The following is a 21,569-nucleotide window of genomic DNA, read 5'->3' on the forward strand; positions in this document are numbered from 1 at the left end:
AATGTGCATTATACATATTTATATACATAAATACATTCGGCCCTGGTCCTGTAGGACTCTTGTATCTTAAGGTTTTTATTCCATGCAGGTCATGGTTGTCTAATCCTGATGCTGGAGAGACAGTATATCTGCAGGTTTTCATTCCAGCTGAGGAGTACAACCTGTTGTAATTATTGATGAGCTCCAGTGGACCAATTAACTTCCCCCCAACGCTAGAGACTCTTTAAAGAGAGTTAAAAAATCTGCAGACACAACAGTTCTCCAGAACCTCTATATACAGTACAGTACCTTACAAACTGTAGGCTAATTAACCTTCTCTTGTGTTTTGAGACCTAAATGGTTTTCAGATTTTAAAATCTTAAGTACGGCTTCTCTCATTCAGGTGTGTGAAATGTAAGCAATTGAAACCCTGCAAAACTAAGAATGGAATTCCTTATATGGATGTCATGCTTTTTATCCCAGGGGACTTTACATACAATATAGGAAAAGAGAGAAAGGGCCTACTGTACACCCTTTTTAACAACCTGGCCCCACCTTAAAATTAAATTTTTATTTCATTGACATTAAAGACTTAGTTTACCAATACATGATTCAATTAAATATATATATATATATTAATCTAGCAGGCTTCTAAGCTTTTAGTACTTCTTAGTTTTTTAGCTTTTTTTTCTTTAGTTTAAAGTTTTTGTGGTAGGCACAGCAGAAAATTAATACAATTGGATTTTTTAAAAGAGATACCATTTTATTTCACTTTCATTTTATTAATGTCCATCAAGAGAAAGTCATTTCATATAATATGACTGTAAAATATGTTATTAATATTAGTTATTCCTCTTTACACATTTGACTATTGAGTGACAAGAGTGCAAATGCAAACTGCAAAATGTTTGAGAATTTTGCACAGCAGTCCATATTGGACAACATCTTAATGCCTCTAATCTCTAATCTTCTCTAAGATGTGAATTTATTATCAACTACAAGATCCTCACTGTTTTGGATGTTCTTGTGTGCCAAACATGCTGCATTCACAAAAGAACCTGACAGCTAGGCTGAGTAGGGCATACGGTTGTCTCACAGACAGTGTATGGAAATCTGTATATAGATCAAAAGGTGATCTTTAAATATACTAGTCCTTAAATGGTGTGCTTCTCCAAATGGTATTTATTGTAAAGAAGATGTTTTAGTGTATGAAAGTTCCTTGTGAACAGTAAGCTGCCCAGAGAAGGATAGAAAAATACTCTGTTGGTCTCTCCATTACAGAACAAACTTCAAATCTTTTCGCAACTGAACTGTGACTCCTTGCATCACTACACATATACAGTATCCATAATGGGTTGCATTTTCCATACAGCATGTTCTTCTTTCAAGACCTTAAAAACACTATAAGAGCAAAATCACACGCTCATGGAAATTATTCCCATTAGTTTAATCAATCTTTTAATTTTGGCTTTTAAATGTTTTAGAGAGTTTTAATCTATTTTAAAACTTGGGCAGGACTGCCTCCATACTGAAGAGAACAGCTCAGTCCTGATTTTGTTTAGTACACTTTAGTTTCCTTTACTAGCTGAATCAGTTTAGTCATGAGTATCCTCTCATTTTACTGTACTCCATATGCTGATATTTATGTTTTGGAGGGAAACTGGGTATCCTGAATTTGAAAAAAAAAATCATAGGAACAGTGAATTTTTCTCTTCACTGGATTTACAAAAATAAAGAAGAATATTCCTTACATATCAAGTTAGATAATCAGACACATACAGTATATATATATATTAGAATTAGTCTTCCAAGTTAGGGAGGGCGTTAATAGCAGCAGTCACAATTAATTATGCAAATGCATATTAGATTTTGTGGTCAATTAAAATCATACGAGAGATGTATATATAAAATGTTATCTTAATGATGGCAGGATGGATTGTATAATGTAAAATTAAAATGCTCAACATAAAAAGAAATTTTACTAGTTTTACTAGTTATCAAGGCATTCAGACTATTTATTTCTTATTGGGTTACAAATAACTCTGTAAAAAGACTCATGGTGAGACTTTAATTTCACAATGGTTTGAATATAGAACTGCTCCTCTTCTAGTCACGAATTCACTTACTGTATACTGTGTAATTTAAATTATAAATATTATTTATAATGTTGTCTTTTCATGATCACTGAGTTTGAAGTGCAGGCTTAAGGTGAATTTGTTGACCCCTACAAATTTTGAACACTTTGGTCTTCTAACATTGGGAAATCATACTGATTAGCATAGCATGTTAGCCAAATTACATACCGAATAAGAATCCAAAGTATTCAGTAAACTGTATATACCGTATATGAATAAAAACTGACTCCTTCTAAGTTTTGACTGACACACACGTTGTTCATTTGTTGTCAGTTAAAGAAGTGTCCAGGCCAGATTTTTCCTGAAAGACCAATGTTCGGGTATGGATCTCTGCCAAAGACAAACTGCCATGAATGTAGATCTCATTTCTCATTCATAGAATCATTAGCTGTAGCTGGACCACATAATTCATGACAAGTTGTAAATCTAAATGATTCATGATAAGAATATACTGTAACAGCATTGTAATCATTTAGTGTAACACTAGGCTTTGGATGCAGTTTTGTTTATCTGGGCAATTTGTATTTGGATATGTCTCTTTAAAAGTAAGTACATATATATTTATTATGTAACTTGTATTAAATTCAATGAATTGTAGAATACAGTTACTCCTCTAAAGCAATTGATATAATACAGAAGAAATAAAAAAACAGGCACCAAGAAACAGATTATGATTACCTGTATCTGTTAAACTAAGACTCCATTGAACATCAGACATGGACAACCCTACCTGTAGATAAGATTCTGTAGGTGCTTCTGTTGAATGTATTTTTTCAGAAAGATGTACAGTATCTGCCTTGAACCAGGCCAGACATATAACATACAGTGTACTGCAGCTGAGTTATAGACTGTTCCTCTGTTTCAAGCTGTAAGTGAAGATTCTTGTAAGAATAACTATATTTCTGTAAAATTCTGTATAGATCACATATTGAATGAGAGAAAGGCAGAATGTCACAATATCAAACACTTTCTTGTGGAAACATGCCATAATATAAAAAATATAATGGCGTTGTGAGAGTTTTACCTGCTCTTTAACTGGTTTAGTTAAGAAATAGAACAATGTTATTTCCTAAGATTATATTAAACTTCAGATATACTGTATCATGCATATCTTGGTTTACCTTTAAACAAAACAACATGTCATCGAGTTCTGATTTCTCTACTTTTAATCACTGGAGCCTACTTCCTTGAATCCTCTTCTATAATGCCTTTAAAAAATGTATGTCTCTAAATGCCATGGAACTGAAAATGGTAAACACTTGTTTTGGATATAAAGTCTATGGTTTTACTTTTTAAAGAACTACTCAAAAGCAAACAACTTTATTTTTCACATTGCATTCAAAGACTGTCATGTTTTGAGTTCAAAATGATCGTTATCTCAGATTGTTACAGAACATCATTTCCATTGATCCTTCCATCCATCCATTCATCCATCAACAACTTTGTTCAATACAGGGTCAACAGGTGCAAGGCAGTATACACCCTGCAAGGGGATTCATCATAGAATACTGTAATGTACACAGAATATTTCCATAAATCAAAGTAATAAAGGGAACTGTGACTGGGACATTGTGGCAATGATATAACAGACTGGAATATACAGTTAACAACTATTGTACTTTGTGTGTACTGTAGCTTTGGAGATATCAGCAATTATTAGCATCTAGTAGAGAATGAAGGAAAAGCGTAAGAAAATAGAACAAGAATTATTCAATTTGTTTGAAGTCATATTTTGTTATAGGGTATAGATTTTGTTGAATGTTGTTTGTGGAATGAATGATCCTTTAGGATGGAGCCAACCAGAGTACTGCTTTTCCAGTAGTGTTACAGAAGAATTTTATAGCCCTGCTATTTTAGCAGGATGCATGAGATGTAAGGAGATGCAGACTCAGGCTTATAGTCAAAGTACTCTGGGGAGATTCATTGTTACACTGTTACCATTTGTATGAAGTACTGACTTGGAACTAAGCTGCTAGGAGCTGTGCAAAGCCTGCTTACCCACTACCCTTTTGAGATGTTGATATTGAAAAGGTTGTGGATTTGATAAGTACCTTATTTTAAATGGATGTTTGTCCCACAGTTCCTTTAAAAAATGACACTGCCTTTCTTTACAGCTGTTTGGTGTCCATTGATATGAGTTATTGCATAGTCCAGTCAGAGAAGTGGACTGTGGAAGGAATTAAAATGGGTGTTTGTACGGGTGTCACCAAACACATCTAATTTCTTCAATTGCTTTTTCTTGAATTGTAAATTGCAAACACAACAACAGAATTAAGTGCCAGACATGGAAAGTAAACTACTCCTACTTATGAGCTACATTGCTGTTGGCAGCCAGCCAGCAAAATGTGTCAGCACTGCACAGAAAGATTGGGTCCCTCAGTCTACTCTATCCTAAAGGGCCTTGGCTTAGTCATTTTCGAGTCGCTGCTCAGTACAAACAGGGAGAGACATAGCCCGGTTCAGTACTGTAGCATTAGTTACACAGGAACCCTTCTGAGTATTTAACACTCTGGTCATAAAAAAAAATACAGGTAAAAAATGTTAACCAATTTTCAGTATAAAATGTGAAACTTTCAAGTAAATTTTTTTAGCATTAGGCATGACTTTCTTTAGCATTAATATAATGGGGCTGTTAACCCCATATACACTTACACATTGTTTATGCTTTTTGGAGTTAGTCCTTCTTTCAGTTTAAAGGCTCCCTTGTGACTTGTGGGTTACCATGCTTTCTGTTCTATTATTCCAAAGCTTGGATCTCCCAGTCCATATCAGATCTTTGAATTCAACAAGAAATTTCAAATCAAGTGGTAAAACATACTCTTATACCCTAAATTTTAATTTTGTTTAGTACACTATATTAATTTGTATACATCACAATTGTTTTTATCTTTACCTTGCTTTTACTGTAACACGCCTTGAGATGTCACAGAGGATACCTAAAATACTAAAATATTTTATTACGTTTTTATTATCATCCTTTTGATGGCATTATTTTTAGTGGGTTAGTCCCATAGTTGTGCAGGTGGACTTAAGTAAGGAAAGTAGTGAGAAAGAAATCACCATTTTCTTTAAGTCATGTCATTGTAATTCTAGAACCTGGTCATCTTGCATTGTCCTATGGGAAAATCAATGCTTTTAGATTATCTTTCATGAACTGAAAAACTGTTACATCAATGACTTTGTAAACATACAGTATTACCTCTAAAGTTTGCCCTCAATCAGCAGTAAAGGTATTTTCATGTAAATGTACATTCCTTCCTGTATCATCACCATACTTCAGGCCCCACCAATGGTGAATATAAAAATAAATATAATATGTAATTTCCATCAGGCTGTAACCCACAAAGATTTCAGTTGTCACCATGCATGTAGAAGTCTTTATTCTGGGATGTGTCTTTTTCACCATTGAGTGTGTTTCTTGGTTTTCTGAACTGGACTGCTTGACTTAATTTTCTGATCAGAGACAGGTTTCCTTCAATCAGACTGATATCAACCATGTGATCGTCATTATGCAGGAAAATTATGTTTATATTGTTCATTGCATTAGTTACAATGACACTTACAATTTTGGTCCATCTTGCAACAAACCCGAAATCATAATTCACTAAAACAGTTCCTGTATGTTGAACTAAATGTTTGATGCATAAGCATTTGTCTTGATTTCTCAATAGATTTAGATTTTATTGTGGTAATCCATAGAAAACAAAGCATCAAGTCATTAAAGGGAATCAGCCAAGCAAAATAAGGATGTGAAATAACATGCCTTAAACATGACAGGATTCAGATTAAATTGGTCCCTCCTGGTATTGAGATGCTATATTTAGATTTATGGATGAAAGCAGGGCCAAGTTAGCCCAAAGTTAGATTGGTCATATCCATTCAGAAACTCACAAATACAAACTAGCATTATGAGCAGTTGTGGACAAACTGTGATAATGAAAAATAAAGTCTGGTTTATGTTGAATTTTCTGACTGTGATCATAAAATCTTGTATCATTAAGTATATTTCCTTAGGTTCTTCAAAAAAACACAGATGAGCACAAATGTTTGTGTAACTATGTAATGAAAAAGATTGGATATTAATTTGCAAAATTAACAATGTTTGTTACTTTCCTTTTGCTTGACGGCGTTTCTTGGATACATATTTGTAGTAAGAATGTCTTAGTCATCCTGTCTTCTATTCCGTATCATCAACACTGAGTGCCCCTGAGGAATTTTAGTCATATTCATGGTGAAGTAAAGAATTAACTCTAACATCTTAGTTAACTATGATAATCTTTTAACCATGTAGGTAACGTGATACAGTAGCTTGAAAGGTCTAGAATGGATAAGTAATACATTTTGTATTGTATTTCTGACATCTCAGCTTGCTTTTAGATATGAAGGTCCTCTAACTATATTCTGTTCACACTTCGTGCTCATTTTCATTCTCAGGTATCCATAATTACATGTACAGAAATCTAACAACCATATTTATTTACAAGGAAAGAAAAACATCAGGATCTCTAACCTAGTAAACTTCTGAAAAGTACTTAATAATTAATCGCAATAGTAAAGAAAGTTAAAAGCAAGTTGTAGCCTTAAAACCATAAAAAAGGGTCCAAAATGGCATGAGAGAAGTTTACTTAACTGAGCATTGACTGGGTATGCCCAAAAATGTCCTTTTCTTACAATGAAGAAGTAGCAATACAGTACATTTCTCTGGGGTACACATGAAAATGTTTTTTTAATTAAACAAAAATAAAAATAGAAATTGCCCACAAATAAATTTTAATTCCATTTACAAATCTCATGACAAACCAAATATTGGTAATATAGGTAAAAGAACACAATATAAATGAAAAATTGTGGTCATACTGTATATGACACTAGACTAAAATTATGTGCACCTACAGTAACTCTTCAATTCTGGACCTCAAAAGCACCACTCAGTAATATTTTAAATTCTACATTAAATCATAAACTTTTTAAATTTAGAAATACTAGTTTAAATTGTCCAGTTTTATTGACTAACTATTTCATTTACATAATCAATGGTTCATTTGGTATGAAAGCAAGAAGGCTATGTGGCCCTTAAAGACTGTAGAATTGAAACGCTGTTAGGCAGGCACAGAGTAAACATAATGCTTCTGCTTGTGCTACTGTAGCGGTAAGGCATATTATTAAACTTAGAATTAAGTGTTATTAATAACCTTGTCAAGGCAGCTTGGAGATCTGTCCAAAGACACAGGAATGTGGTTAAGAGGCACCTCTGATAAGAGACATCGTTAATCTGCATCCAAAACTGAACAATCTAATGATGCATTGTGCAGATGAGCTCCAGTGATACTATAGCTTGTTTCTTCCCAAGACCATGGGAAGAAACCTTCTCTGGGTAAGATGCAGCAATGGAGGATCTGCAGGGTGGGTACCAGAACTATACAGTAGCTGTTAGTATTCTAACCAATCACCAACTTGTGATGTTGTATCTTAAAAGCTAGGACCCACTCATTTCTTGTTCAGTAACTCACTGGCTCCTCATCTCTCTTGAACTAAAGTGGAAATCTGACTTTTCTAACCACATAACTGAAAGAAGTCTGAGTCAGGACTTGAACTTTTCTTTAAGATGTAAGGCATAGAGAGTGAGTCAGTAAGGTGGTGCATTCTGTCCAAGATATTCTTTTTGAAACTGAAGAAATCTTGTGTTTGTGAACCCACGGCTATTTGTCACCTGATTAACAAACTAAGATACAGTAGCTAGACTCATTTTGTCGACATCCTAAAATTCGAGCTTATTCAGAACCAAGCCATAGCAGGACAAACTGAGTTCTTCCATCTGTTTACCTCACAGCCAGGCCCAAAAAGACAACTGTGGCAGTAGTCTAGTTCAAGTAGGTAGCTGAGCCAGCATGCATAGGCTGCAAAGGAACAAGTAAAGGTTTATTCCATGCTTATAAAAGAAGAAAAGAAACACAACGTTTTGGCTGTGGAGCCTTCTTTGTGAGTCACCTGAAGAAGGCTCCACAGCCGAAACATTGTGTTTCTTCTCTTCTATTTTCAGCATGGAATAATTGTTTACTTGTTCCTTTGCAGACTGTTTTAAATAGTACTTTAATAAAATAAATCAATACAACGCCTCTTCCTTGCAGAACTGCCTGAGGCCTAACGTTAGGCAAAACACCTAAAAAACTCCAACTGAGTGGTAAATGTTTGAGAAGTCTAATATATTTGAATATCGGGGGTTTCATTGTTGATATATATTGATATTACAGTCCATGGTTCTTATCACACTTCAGAGTTTTTGTGTTTGTTTAAACACTCCTAAAGAAATTTCTTGTCACAGCTAACATTTTAGAATACTGATGAGTATGATCATCCTCTCTTGTGCTTAAGAGCCTATGACTGTAGCATTGTTAATAAGAAATATCTGTGCTGTAAACACTACACCTTTCTTCATGGTTGTCCATAAATTACACACTTTGGGATTAATTTCAATACTCTCTCAATTGTAACAAATGGTTATACTTGAAAATAGATGTGATAAGAAGTTCTTCTGCACTATGTGTGCATGTGATATCAGCTCCTTTCTCAATTATGATACAGCAGGTACCTTTACAACAATTTTACAAAATTGTTTCAACTGCTCAAAGTGTCAGTGGTTTTACAGAGACAATCCTTGTATACCTCAGATATAATGAAAGTCCCAGTGAGACATGATGATCTATATACCATCTGAAGCCAGGAATTTCAAAAAAGTGTGGGACACTGACATTAGGTATTCTGTTCCAACATGACAATGCAATGGCACAGATTGATAGGGAAATAATTTGCACCAAAGAGGAAGCACAGTGAAGCTCTACCACATTCCCACAATTATTATGGATCTTATCTCGTCTTTCTTTCTTCTCTATGGACCCTTGAGAATGTATCCATGAATATTATTTTTTAAATCAAGTTTAAACCCTTAAAACCCCACTAAGTTAAATGATTCACGTAACTGGCATTCAATGTATGTAAGTTTTCCACTTAACTTAGTCCCTTGCTATGTCTCACGACACTGGTTGTATGTAATTTAAACTGTTGCTAGGATACCAAAGAAGCAGATGCTGTTTCTGGAAGCCCTCGTTAAGTAAGTTTAAATACAGAGACAGAAAATGAAATTGTTTTTCTCAGAAGAACAAAAATACAACCAAACTCATTGAGGAAGAATTCTAGAATGTGAGACTTCCCATTCTCTGAACTGTCATACAGTACAGCAGAAAATAAATAAAATATGAATGCTAATTGCGAGACAGATTTAAAAAGTACTTGCATTTCTTCTCTGCCAATTCTTCTTTTGCTATAATAGCAAAATACCGCAAATACACATTGACTTAAGAAAATAGATATTTTTTTTATTAAACTCAATAGTAAAACTTGAAGTTGTTTAATAATATTAGTAACCATAAAATCCACATGATTGGGAGAACAAAATAGGCTGACATTAACTCACCTATTTTATCACAGCCTAACATGTCATTGGACATAAATAGGAAATCTATGCAAAGCAAAATCAGCCATAAACTGTACCAATTACATTTCAGATTGCATTTAACTAATTGTATAATAATCATGCTCCAAAACACACAAGAAGAGTGGTAAACATATTTATATTCACATAACACTCTAGTAGAAGCTAGCTATATTTTATGACACGATCAAAGATGGAGGATCCAAGATTAAATTTATGACAGTAGAATATTGCTGCCCATTGATTTATGAAATGTTTTTGCCCTATGTTGTTTCCATCTGATGTTTGGTCATGGACATTTTATCATGTCCAAGAATGCAGCAATGGGCAGGAGGCATCAAAATGCATTAGTAAAAGTGCCTTGTTTGCAAAATGCATCTTTTGAAGCTCAAACACAAAAGACAAGGAGAGAACAAGGAGATTTTTGAGACTGGTAGTGTAGCTTTAAGGGGACATATTGTGGGATACAAATATCATACAACGACATAATACAATGAACTGCGGTTTGATATAGTTAATACTGGATTTTTGTTTTGTGCCTTCTGAAGTATTTTAACATTATAATGATAATTAAGAACTATGTCAGAAGTTACAAGGTTTATGAACAGCAAATTATTTGTAACCTCACATGTCACATATAAAGTATTTGTCCAAAATACAGTCCCAATTGGACTTTTGGCATTTCCGATCTATTATGAATACAGGTCAATAAAAATGGCTTCCAAGACCTAAGATTAATCAGTTATTACAACTCTTGTTTGGTGCCAAAACAATGCTACCAAGAGTGTATCAATTCAACAGTTATTGCAAAGAATACTTAGCAAAATTAGATGTTTAAGTGGATAAATGAAGCAATCAAATTTTGTCTGATGATGCCTGGTCAGTTAACTTTTTTTTTCTAAATTGCCCTCTTAAGAAGCACAGCGAATGTAGTTAATTAACAGTGGGTAATTCATATGAATATGAGAACATCCAGTAAGAAAGGGTACAAACAAGAGGAATTATTACAGGCCCCAAATCTATATAACTAAGAGTTGACCATAGATATTCCCACCACATTCAAAATCTTTCTTAGCATTTAATAAAGGAATAGGACAGAGGGTATACAATGTCTGTAGGTGCATGGGGGAGGCAAACATTTTCAGATGCAAGATAAACGTTTTATATTAATTTAAAAAGACAATTTTTTGTTAAACCCATACACATTTGGAATAATCAAATGTATTTTTTTTAGCTTGCACTAAGCCCACAGCCATACACAGGGAAGAATGAAGAAGTGTAAATTGATTCTTTCTACCCTCACACCTTCAAGCCATTGAACTCGTGTCACAGGTAGGATAGTCCTGTAATGGAGATTCAGAGCCAACAGAGGCAGAGGCAGGTTTGTCGTTATCTTTTTTTCAATAATAAGGTTATAAAAAAGTATTAATATCTTTTTGAAACAAGCTGCTCTTGATGCCAAATAGGAATGGGACCAAACTGGGGTCCAGTAGTCAAACATGTAAAGGAATTTAATAAAACTTTGAATGGTTGAGCTACATAATCCGAAATAATAAAAGTGAAATTTGGCATTTGCATAGTGTAAGACAGCAAAACAACATGTGTGTAACGGACACGGACTGGAATCCGTGTCAGATCTTATAGAAGACCCTATGCGATGCGGTAAGAGCTGGAGAAAATAGGAGGCATGGTAAAAAGGAACACACAGGGGTTTAATAGTGCACAAAATAATAGTGACAGTCCGTGAGACAGTGTACAGGGGAAGACAAAACGGCATCCAAATCCAAACGGGTCCAAGGGGAGGTCAAAGCACAGTCCAAGAGTCCGTCAACTAGAAATCCATCTTGGGACGCGACAAAGTTAAAATCCCCGGGAGGGGGGAGCACACGGACAGACGAAACGGAGGTCCAAGGGTGACGGGGCGAGATCCTCCAGACCCCAGGCTCAGGAAACGGGATAAGGCCTATGCCCTCAGGAGACGGACGTAGGGTTTCCTGGTGCTAGGCGGGCCTCGCGACATCTTACCCTAATGATGAGCCCCGAGGACTGGAGGAGCTGGTCTTTAAATAATAACACTAAAAGGGTACACCTGGAGAGCTAAATCACACGAACAATAATGAGAGCAGTGGAGCGCCCTCTAGGGAGGGATGTCGGGCGTGACAATGTGCTGAAGTTAAGGCTGGACAACACCCATTATGTCTGGGTCTCAAAAGCAAATTCTGCTTAAATTTAATTTAATCACATTATAATGTTACGAGAGTATTAGTTTTAGTATAATATATCAATAATAAGATGTTTTCCTCAAATTTGTATCCCATTGTTTTTCTTAAAACAATTATAAATAATTGTTAGATCTAAATCAGAAAAAACAAATATTCTAAGAAAGAGAAGGATTTAGAAAAAACATGTTTTGCTTTCCCAGCTCAAAAAGTACTAAGTAACAAATCAGTTAAAATAACTTCACTCTGATGATATTCATAACATTATGAAGCAAATTCAGTAGTATCTTTAAAAAGTTTTTGGACTAATATCCATGGAATGTGGGCTTCATCAACTGAGGTATGGGTGAAATCAAGAAATTTTAGCTTTCAATTTTGCCTTACACTGAGTTTGAAATCTTTATGTAACAGGCTGTCAGCTGCTGTGACTTTAAGAGCCCACAGCTGTAAGGGGTTAGTGATTTAACAAGCTACAGCTGTGGGCGATGTTACTTATATGGCCTGCCTACTTCTCTTTAGACAAGGGACTGCAGTTTCACTACTGTGTAAATCTTGGAAAGATCTAGTTCTCCTTAGCAATATAAGACACTGCTGGCGTGTGAATGCCATGGAAATGGTCATTTACAACTGTTAAGAATACATGCCATCCATTGGTGATTTGTGAGAGAGGCCAGTTGCCCCAGACATGTATCTAGAAGGCTGGTGGCTGCACAGCACATGAAAAGTGACACAGCTGGACTACAAGGTACTGTGGTCAGTAAATACCCATGTGGAAAGACAGAAGGCTTAGTAGGCTATTCTTTTCTCCAGAATGGTGAATAACTTAAAGATCTGGGGAGCCCAAAGAAGTCCTATCTGCGAGCATTTAATTATACCCTGAGATTCTGGAGGTGTTCCGGTAGAGAATGGCCGTCAGACTGAAAGGACTCTTGGCTGGCTGTTATGCCAAAAGCAAATGAAAGTGGATTGGATATTAAGGGCCACACTCAGATATAGGATCCTGTGACTGCAGGATCGAAGGGCAGGAAATAGGACTGAAGGGAGCTTCACCTCTGTACCAGAAGAGGATAGGGAAGATCTGTCTACTCCTGGCTCTCTGACAGTGCAGTGTATCTGACACAGTGAGGTGATGCAGGACTGAGACATTGGCAGCTGTAGTGTGTGTGTAAAGCACACATTGGCCAGGATGGGAGGAAAGTGTGATGACAGCTGCAAGTTAGAGCAAAGCTTCTGTACAGCACAGGCCCACAGTGAGTTCACCCAGAGGGGTGGGGTCAGAGTCCGTGACATTTGCACTTGCAATAAAGTGTTATTCAAATACCTGCAAGAGTCACATATTTACTAATTTGTCTGAATGTCACTTTCATCCAAAGCAACTTAAAGCTGCCCTTAATTATTGTTAGTTGTTACCTAACTGTGTGTTTTACTATAGAATAAAAATTCAGGTAAAGTATTTTGCTCAGGGGTATAGCAACACTCTCACCTAGAATTTAAACCCACAAACTTCCGGTTACAATTTGAGACTGCTAATCACTGTTCCACACTGCTGTCTCTATCAGTTAGACTTATTAGTTAGTGCAATTGTAGATCTGTAGATATTGGTATGGTGATCAGATAGTGACATGACTAAAATCTCTCTTGCATACCTAAAAAAAAGTAAACTCAATGACCAAGCAGTTAACTAAATGTAACATCCATATAAAACAGAATGTGCTGCAGATGCCACACTCTAGGTATTTGTCTCTTTCACCCTGTCAGGCATATGACATTCACAATTGTACCCAGAATTGCATGACTCAGTAGGTTCTAGCATGGATTAGTCAAGAGATTATAAAACCTAGTTTGAATGTTGAAAGGGAATCAACTGAAACCAAAAGCAATGTTATTTTTTGCTTAATTATCAGCTTTCAAACAACCCAATCTCTTTAACTCCTCATCCTCTGATCCCATTTTAGAAATTCTAAAACTTATTTCTAATATAATAAAAGCTTTCTTTTGTTTTGTATTTTGGAGAAGATGTCACTGTGTAATAAGGAGCAAGCAAAGGTTAATTCTTTGCTGAAAAATAGAAAGGAGCAACAAAATGTCTCGGGTGTTGAGCATTGTGAGGGCTCAGTGACCAAAAAGCAGTGCACTGTTGAGCATGATATTGTGACTTTTAGTGTGATAAATCTCTGGACCATGTACAAGCTCAGGATACTACGCACATTTACCACTGTGGTGGTTCTCTGAACTTTTAAGTTGGCATCCCATATTATAATAACATTTTTGTGAAGTTACACATTTAAAAACGTTACTGTGGACCTTCTGATTGTGCTGTTTAGTATATGACTGAACTGAACTGTCTTTTGACTATTAGAATTTTAAACTATAACCACCCAGTAGTCATTAAATTATACACATACTGTATTAGTACAACACTAATGATGTTTAAAATGTGTTTTATTCTTTGACTTTCCCTAGTGTTCAGAAATGTTCTTTCAAAATGTTTAAAAAGCTCTTTTGGACTAGTATGTGAATAACTTGTACTATGCAACTTATTTTTAGATTTAGATTTAGATTTAGATAGATACTTTATTGATCCCGTGAGGGAAATTGCAGTGCAACAGCAGCTTAACACAGACAACACAGCCACAGTGTAACAAATTATATAATAATAATACAATACATACAATACAATACAAGAGTTATTCACAGTCCGGACACACAAAGAACAGACTAGAACAGAACAGTACACAGAAAAATCGTTTCACACATATGAATATAAATATAGATGTAAATATAGATATAGATATAAATATAGATGTAAATGTATTGCACAGGTCCCTGGCATATATTGCACAAAAAATGGTTGTAAACAGGAAAAGAAAAAAAAAGAGAACAGATGTAGCAGTAGATGTGTAGATGCGTTCAGATCAGAAACAGGTCACTGTCAATGTTGCCTCTGCCCAGACGCAAGGTGGATGCGTTGTACAGTCTTATGGCAGAAGGCAAGAATGACCTCCTGTAGCACTCTCTGTCGCACCGTGGATGAATCAGTCTATTGCTGAACGTGCTCTTCATTTCTGCAAGCCTGTCATAGAGGGGATGGGAGATGTTGTCCATGATGGCCTCTAGTTTGGACACCATTCTCCTCTCAGCCACTACCTCCAAGGGGTCCAGATCAGACCCAATGACAGAGCTTGCTCTCCTGATGACCTTGTTCAGACTTTTAGAATCGACACCTCTAATCCCAGAGCCCCAGCACACCACTGCATAGAAAATGGCACTCGCTACCACCGACTGATAGAACATATGTAGCATTTTACTACACACATTGAAGGACCTGAGCCTCCTCAAGAAGAAAAGTTGGCTTTGTCCCTTCTTATAGATGGCCTCGATGTTCTTAGACCATTCCAGTCTATCGTCGATGTGCACTCCCAGGTACTTGTACGAGTCCACCATCTCCACGCCACTCCCATGGATGTAGACAGGAGTAGGTTTGACCTTTTTCCTCCTGAAATCTACCACCAGTTCCTTTGTCTTTGTTACATTCAGTTCCAAGTGGTTCACCCCACACCACTCCACGAAGCTGCTGATTTTTTGTAATATGCATGAAATTGTCTAAAGTAGGGACACTTTGGCTTGGAGATTTGTTAAGAACACCTACTTTTAACAGCTGATAATTCTGTTAACAGGGTTTCTTTAAAGATGCAGCTTGTTTTAAGACAAAGGACAGACTTTGATATAAAGGCATAAGCTGACATTGATTGTTTTTGCAATGGCACACATTTTAAAAATGCATATAAAATGTAATAACAATAATAATAATAATAAAACTTAGCCTTTTTACAATATTTGACAATATTGTTTTGTAAAATGTTTTAATTTTTTATTTTTCATTCTGGGCTTTGTGTGCCCATAATATTTGTTTTTGTTAGCTAAAATTCACAATTTAAGCATTCCAATTAAGCCCAAATGCTCTAAGATTTCTTTCTTTTTCCAATTGATGAAACCAGTCAGTGAATGCTTCTAACAAGCACAGGACAACACTAAAACTGGACATTCCCCATTTGGATTCATCTATGGCTGATTTTTCTTCTCTGACATTTCAGAATGCCCAGGGCAATTTCACTCACTCCTTGGGACCCTCAGGCACGGACTTGTACCAGTGATTGCTAGGACAAACAACTCACAAATTATACCATGTATAGTTTTATGGGATTGATCCAAAATACATAAGATTATTATTATTAGTAGTAGTATTATTCAGGTTATGTAGTTCTGTCTGTGAAGTGTCACTGGAAGTTAACTTTTACAGTAAATAAAGACAAGGACTTTGACAATAGACTTGACCTTGAATTAAAGAATGAATTAGTATCACATAATACTTTAGTGTGGCTGCATTATTTATTATTTATGATGAATTGACTTGCTTTTACATAGCTTTTTTTTCCAGATCTGTTTTTTAGATCAAAATTAAGTCGATGTAACCACTTTCCAAAGTATGTTCAATATTTATTTTTTATTCTCTTTAAGGTCGACATTTTGCTGAGAAAGTAATGTTATAAAGTATTCCATTGCCAGGCTACAGAGACAGGGAACACTGCATTCTGTGGTCCTTCATTATTGAACTGACCCAGCTGCCAAAAAATAATTGAATAATTTAGGACTAGCAGAGACAATGATGTGCAATGGATGAGGCAAGTTAACCACCTCTGGTAACTGGCTTATTGAAAGGAGATTTGCTACTCCACTTCTTGTTACTATTAACAGATCATGACTTTGCTAATGGCTGACGGCTCTCTTGGAGGTCCTGATTATTAGTATTCGGATGTTGTGTTTTCTTCTTCTTTGGCATCACTGACTTATTTTCTTTTTGAGAGGCCAATTTTTTAGCTTGACTTAACTTGAATTATTGCTACCACCATTGTGCACTACACAAGCATTATTTCAGTAGAGCGGTTAGATCCTAATGAATGCAATAGAGGATTGAAATATGCACAAAGTATTTTGTGTTACTCAGCTTGCCGAGGGAATGCCAGCCTAGCTTTGAAAAATGGTTGCCCAATCTCCTCCTCACTAAGGCATGGAGTTAGCTAGGGAGTTGCTGCAAGGGCATAGATAGTGTAACAGGAGGAATAGAAGAGGGATATGTTAAGGGGAGTTCTGCATGTGACATTTATATACATGAGCGAGCAGGAGTGTGTGAGATTATCATATAGGCTTCCTCCCACACGTCTGTTATAAACTCCATAAATACATACTAAAAATGTATCCTCCAAAACATACTGTGCACTCTTAGGGCATCTGAAACAAGCTAGAATGAGAGAGATATTACTAATGTACAGCACCTCCTAGTGATACTAACCCAGGCTCCTAGAGGTTTGTATAATATGCAACATTATTTTTTTTAATAGCATTAATTTAGTTTTAGTTGAGTATAGCCGTATATGCAATTCACACACATTTTACTAAAATATATTGAAACTAAGCTGCAAATCAGTTATTACTGATCATAAAGCTGAGTTGAGATGTTGAGCGCATGATGGTGTCATAAAGCTTCTAATAGATTTATTTCTAATCTCTCTAAAGGAAAGTAGTGATTTAATTAACTAATTAGTAGTGAGATTTTTAGAGAATCTAGCAGTTCAGTTAGATTATACTGCTTGATTAAAAATCAAGGCTAAAGCAAGAGCTACAGCTATGTCTGTCTCTAAACCTCAGAACTTGTGTATTCATGCTGACAATATTGCTAAGATAATATTTAAAAAAGATCCAAACAACTAAACAGATGACAGAAATTGCACTCCACTTTATTAAAGACATATTATGTGGAAACACATATTCAGTCATTTATTTAAATTTCCTTTAGATAAAGTATGAGGAGGGATTCACATTCAAACTTCATGAAGCAATGATCTAGTGATCCTGACAAAATCCATTCAATGTGTTTGGTGACCTACAGTCAAGTCTAGAAGGTTCAGTCAAAACATTTTTAATAATCAATGGGGTTCTGACAATGTCAGTAGCTTAAACATAACACAGTTTAAGTCTCCCAGTAAAATACACCCTGAGACCATCAAGGAGCAATAGGTTCAATAAATAAAGGTAAGATTACTGCAGGTGTAGACGGTGGTCTACAATATCTAGTGATTTTCAGACACTTAGTTTAGGAGTGGTGGAAAGGGGCTAAAGTACCATACAATATATTAAGCCGTTCATGTTAAGAATGCAGTCTGCATCTGTTAAAAAGAGGGAAACCTAAACCTTATGATTCAAAAAATATTATAAAATACTTAAGTGCCAACTGTATTTATTACCTGGGGGAGTTAGTTTAAAATGAATTTTGCCAGAGCAGATAAGAACAAAACAATCAAGCATTGTGAGAGGGCCATGCTGAATGGCTCAGTACCTTTTCTGGAGATACAAACACATACTGTATAACATCTGAAAGTAATTATATAATGATTTATTCATTTTCAGTAGGAAAGACAAAGCTGTGAAATAATTCCCTCTAATTCCCAGATTACTTTAGTGCTTAAAAACTAAATATGACTGAGTGTTACATGACATTTGACATTTTTCAGCAGAAATTCTAAGACAAATATAGAAATATGAATAGTGATTGAATGAATGCAAGTGCCACAATCTAATGAATATACCATGGTATTGTGGTAACTACACTGTTAGGTCAAACAAACACAGGTTACATTATGTCAAAAAGATTGAAAAAAAAGAGAAAAAGTCCCACAAATCCAGAGTTAAACAAGGCCCTTGTTAATACTTGTATGACTTAATTTTCTACTGTTTTTAATGACAATTTTATGGTTTCTCCAGACACAAAGTCTTTGGTTAAGGAGATGGGCAGTGTCTACATCATCTGCATGCTGAGTATGAATAAAGCAATAAGGGACATATAAGGATATTAGCATTTAAAGTACAGTGGTTAAAAGTTATTTCTCCCTAAAGTTTTGCCTTCAATTTAATTAAGGACTGGAGATTCTGAAACATAAAGAATTAATGTGTTGCCATCAAATATGATGCAAAAAATGCACAACCCTTTTTTATTATATAAAATTAATTTGGTGCTGGAAAATCTAAATAAATAATCACAGGTGGCACAGTGAAGCAGTGGTTAGCATTGATGACTCAAGGTGATGGGGCTCTGGGTTCAATTCTGGACAAGGGGTGCTATTTGTGTGGTGTTTGTAGGCTCTCCCTGTGTTTGCTCCGATATGTCCCACAGTCCAAAGACATGCTGATACAGTAAGCTAACTGACTTCAGGGGAAAGTGGCCCTGATGTGAGCCTGTGTGTGCCCTTTAATGGCCATATTCCTGTTATTTTAGCCAATGGCTCATGTATCATGTAAATATCTCTACCAGCAAAATTTCAAAGTACAGTATATTTCCAAAATATTATGATTATAGTTCCCAAGTGGTTTTTTCACCTCAATATTCCTCACTCTGTCTTGATTATTTGAAATGAACAGATCGATACAAACCTTCACCCATGTAGGAAATAATAATAATAAACTTTATTTTATATAGCACCTTTAAAGGTGGCATCTAAAAGCACTTTACAGAATGACAACAACAATATATAAAAACAATACACAAGATGAAAACACAATTACAATACACAGAGGAGACCATGGATGGTAGTACTAAGTACTAAGTAGGAGCAGAGGTGTAAAGAATGGAACTTGTGAAGTAAAAGCTCTTCTAAAGAAGGTTTTGAGTCTGGATTTGAAGGGATTTGGAGAAGGTGACTCTCTGATATCCTTTGGGAGAGAGTTCCAGAGCTTGGGGGTGTAACAGGAGAAGGCCCTGTCACCCATAGAATGTAAACGGGTTTAGGAAACAGGAAACCAGAATTAGAAGAGCGAAGGTCACGAGTAGTGCGAAGGTGGGGAGTAGGGAGATAATAGTTCAGACAGGTACTGAGGTGTCAAGCCATGCAGAGCCTTATAGGTGAGCATGAGGATTTTAAAGTCCACACTGAATTTGACAGGAAGCCAGTGCAAGGACTCCAGGATAGGAGTAATGTGAACACTTGCACTAGACCTGGTCAGGATTCTGGCTGCTGAATTTGGACATACTGCAGTTTGCTCAATGTAGAATTAGATACCCCAGTGAGTAGAGCATTACAGTAGTCAATTCGGGAAAACACAAATGTGTTGATCAGCTTTTCAGCCACAGTTAGTGATAACCTAGGGCGTAATCTAGCAATATTTCTGAGGTGAAAAAAAGATGTATTGACAATATGCTGCACATGTGGGTCGAATCTTAAGCCAGAATCGAATATCACCCCAAGGTTTTTCAATTTAGACTGAAGCTAAAGTACAGAACCATCTACTGATAGGGTTACATGATTGGCTTTACAAATCCAAATGGGGGGTGCCAATAAGCATGACTTCAGTCTTGTCACAGTTAAGATGAAGGAAATTTTGAGTCATCCAAGTTTTTATGTCAGAGATGCAATCAGATAGAACAGAGAGAAGCCACTTCAGTGTCAGGTTTGGTATTGATGTATATTTGAGTATCATCAGCATATAAACGATAGCTGAGGCCATGTGATCTTAAAAAACCTGGGATTTCACTTTTATAATATTGCATAGCACTTGAATGTACTTTGGGCTTTATTCATGCCATTTTTTATTTATATGACATTATTTCGAGGAATATGCTGACTTATGTTTTCCTGCCCTTTTATTACTTTTACTATGGTTTTTTGGTACATATGTCCAGGTCCCAGCGAAAGGGTCATCTTTCACTGCTGATTTTAAATATGTATTACACTATTTACTAGAATGCATGTTGATTTGAATTCAGATGTCAAACAGCAAAATGTTAGACATTTTTTACACTGTTAGAGCATTTAAATAGTTTTATTTCAGTGGACCTACAGTGAGCTGGCAGATGTTCATAGATTAAAACAAAAACCTCTAGAGCCATTTTTCATTCTTACGCTTGGAATAAAACAAAGACAGTTGTTCTCACAGTTCATAGGATGATAAATATTATCTAAGTGGTTTTAGCAGTGAATTTGAAGGTTGTTTCTGTCAAGTTACAGTAATACTTAACCATATTAAGTTCTGCTTGTCATCAGTTTATGTGCATGTTTTTGGCAAATAGGTTTCAGACCATATAAGTTTTTAATTCTCAGATTTCTAAAACATTTTACAATCCTATCAATACCTTTCATACAAAATTTTAAATAGATTTTATGTATAGAAATTGAGAATTAATGGTGTAAAAATTTACATTTATTGTATGACATAGTTGCAAAATACAGTCTTGCACTGATTACATTTTTAATTTTCTGTTTCCTATAGAACATCACCTCCACTACATTTCCAATCTGATTGTGAACCTATTTGTGTTCTAATTTAATATCTTTCTTGGAATTATGTTAAATGCTGTCTTTTTAACTCTTTCTTACATCAGAATTAGGACATTATAAATAATCTACTGTATCTAAGAAGCTTTTTTCTACAGATTAACACTAATCCTGTAATTAATTCAGTCTTTGTGGGAGGTTACTAAATGTTTTATTAGAGGCTAGTATCTGCACAAAATCACAATTAGTGGCATTAAGGTTGCAGAAAGGTTTATTAAAAAAAGTTGATCAGTTGCTCTTTGCAATTTCAGGATGTGTTTAATTAACCCTCTTTCTAGATATTTTTTAAATTGTGTTGATATTAGTTTACTATTGTATCTGTTTATTGAATGACTGTCCACACTCATTCAGTATAAGAACTGAT

This window comes from Lepisosteus platostomus, chromosome 1 (genome assembly GCF_059453375.1).
Source record: "Lepisosteus platostomus isolate fLepPlt1 chromosome 1, fLepPlt1.hap1, whole genome shotgun sequence".
In the NCBI taxonomy this organism is placed as follows: Eukaryota; Metazoa; Chordata; class Actinopteri; order Semionotiformes; family Lepisosteidae; genus Lepisosteus; species Lepisosteus platostomus.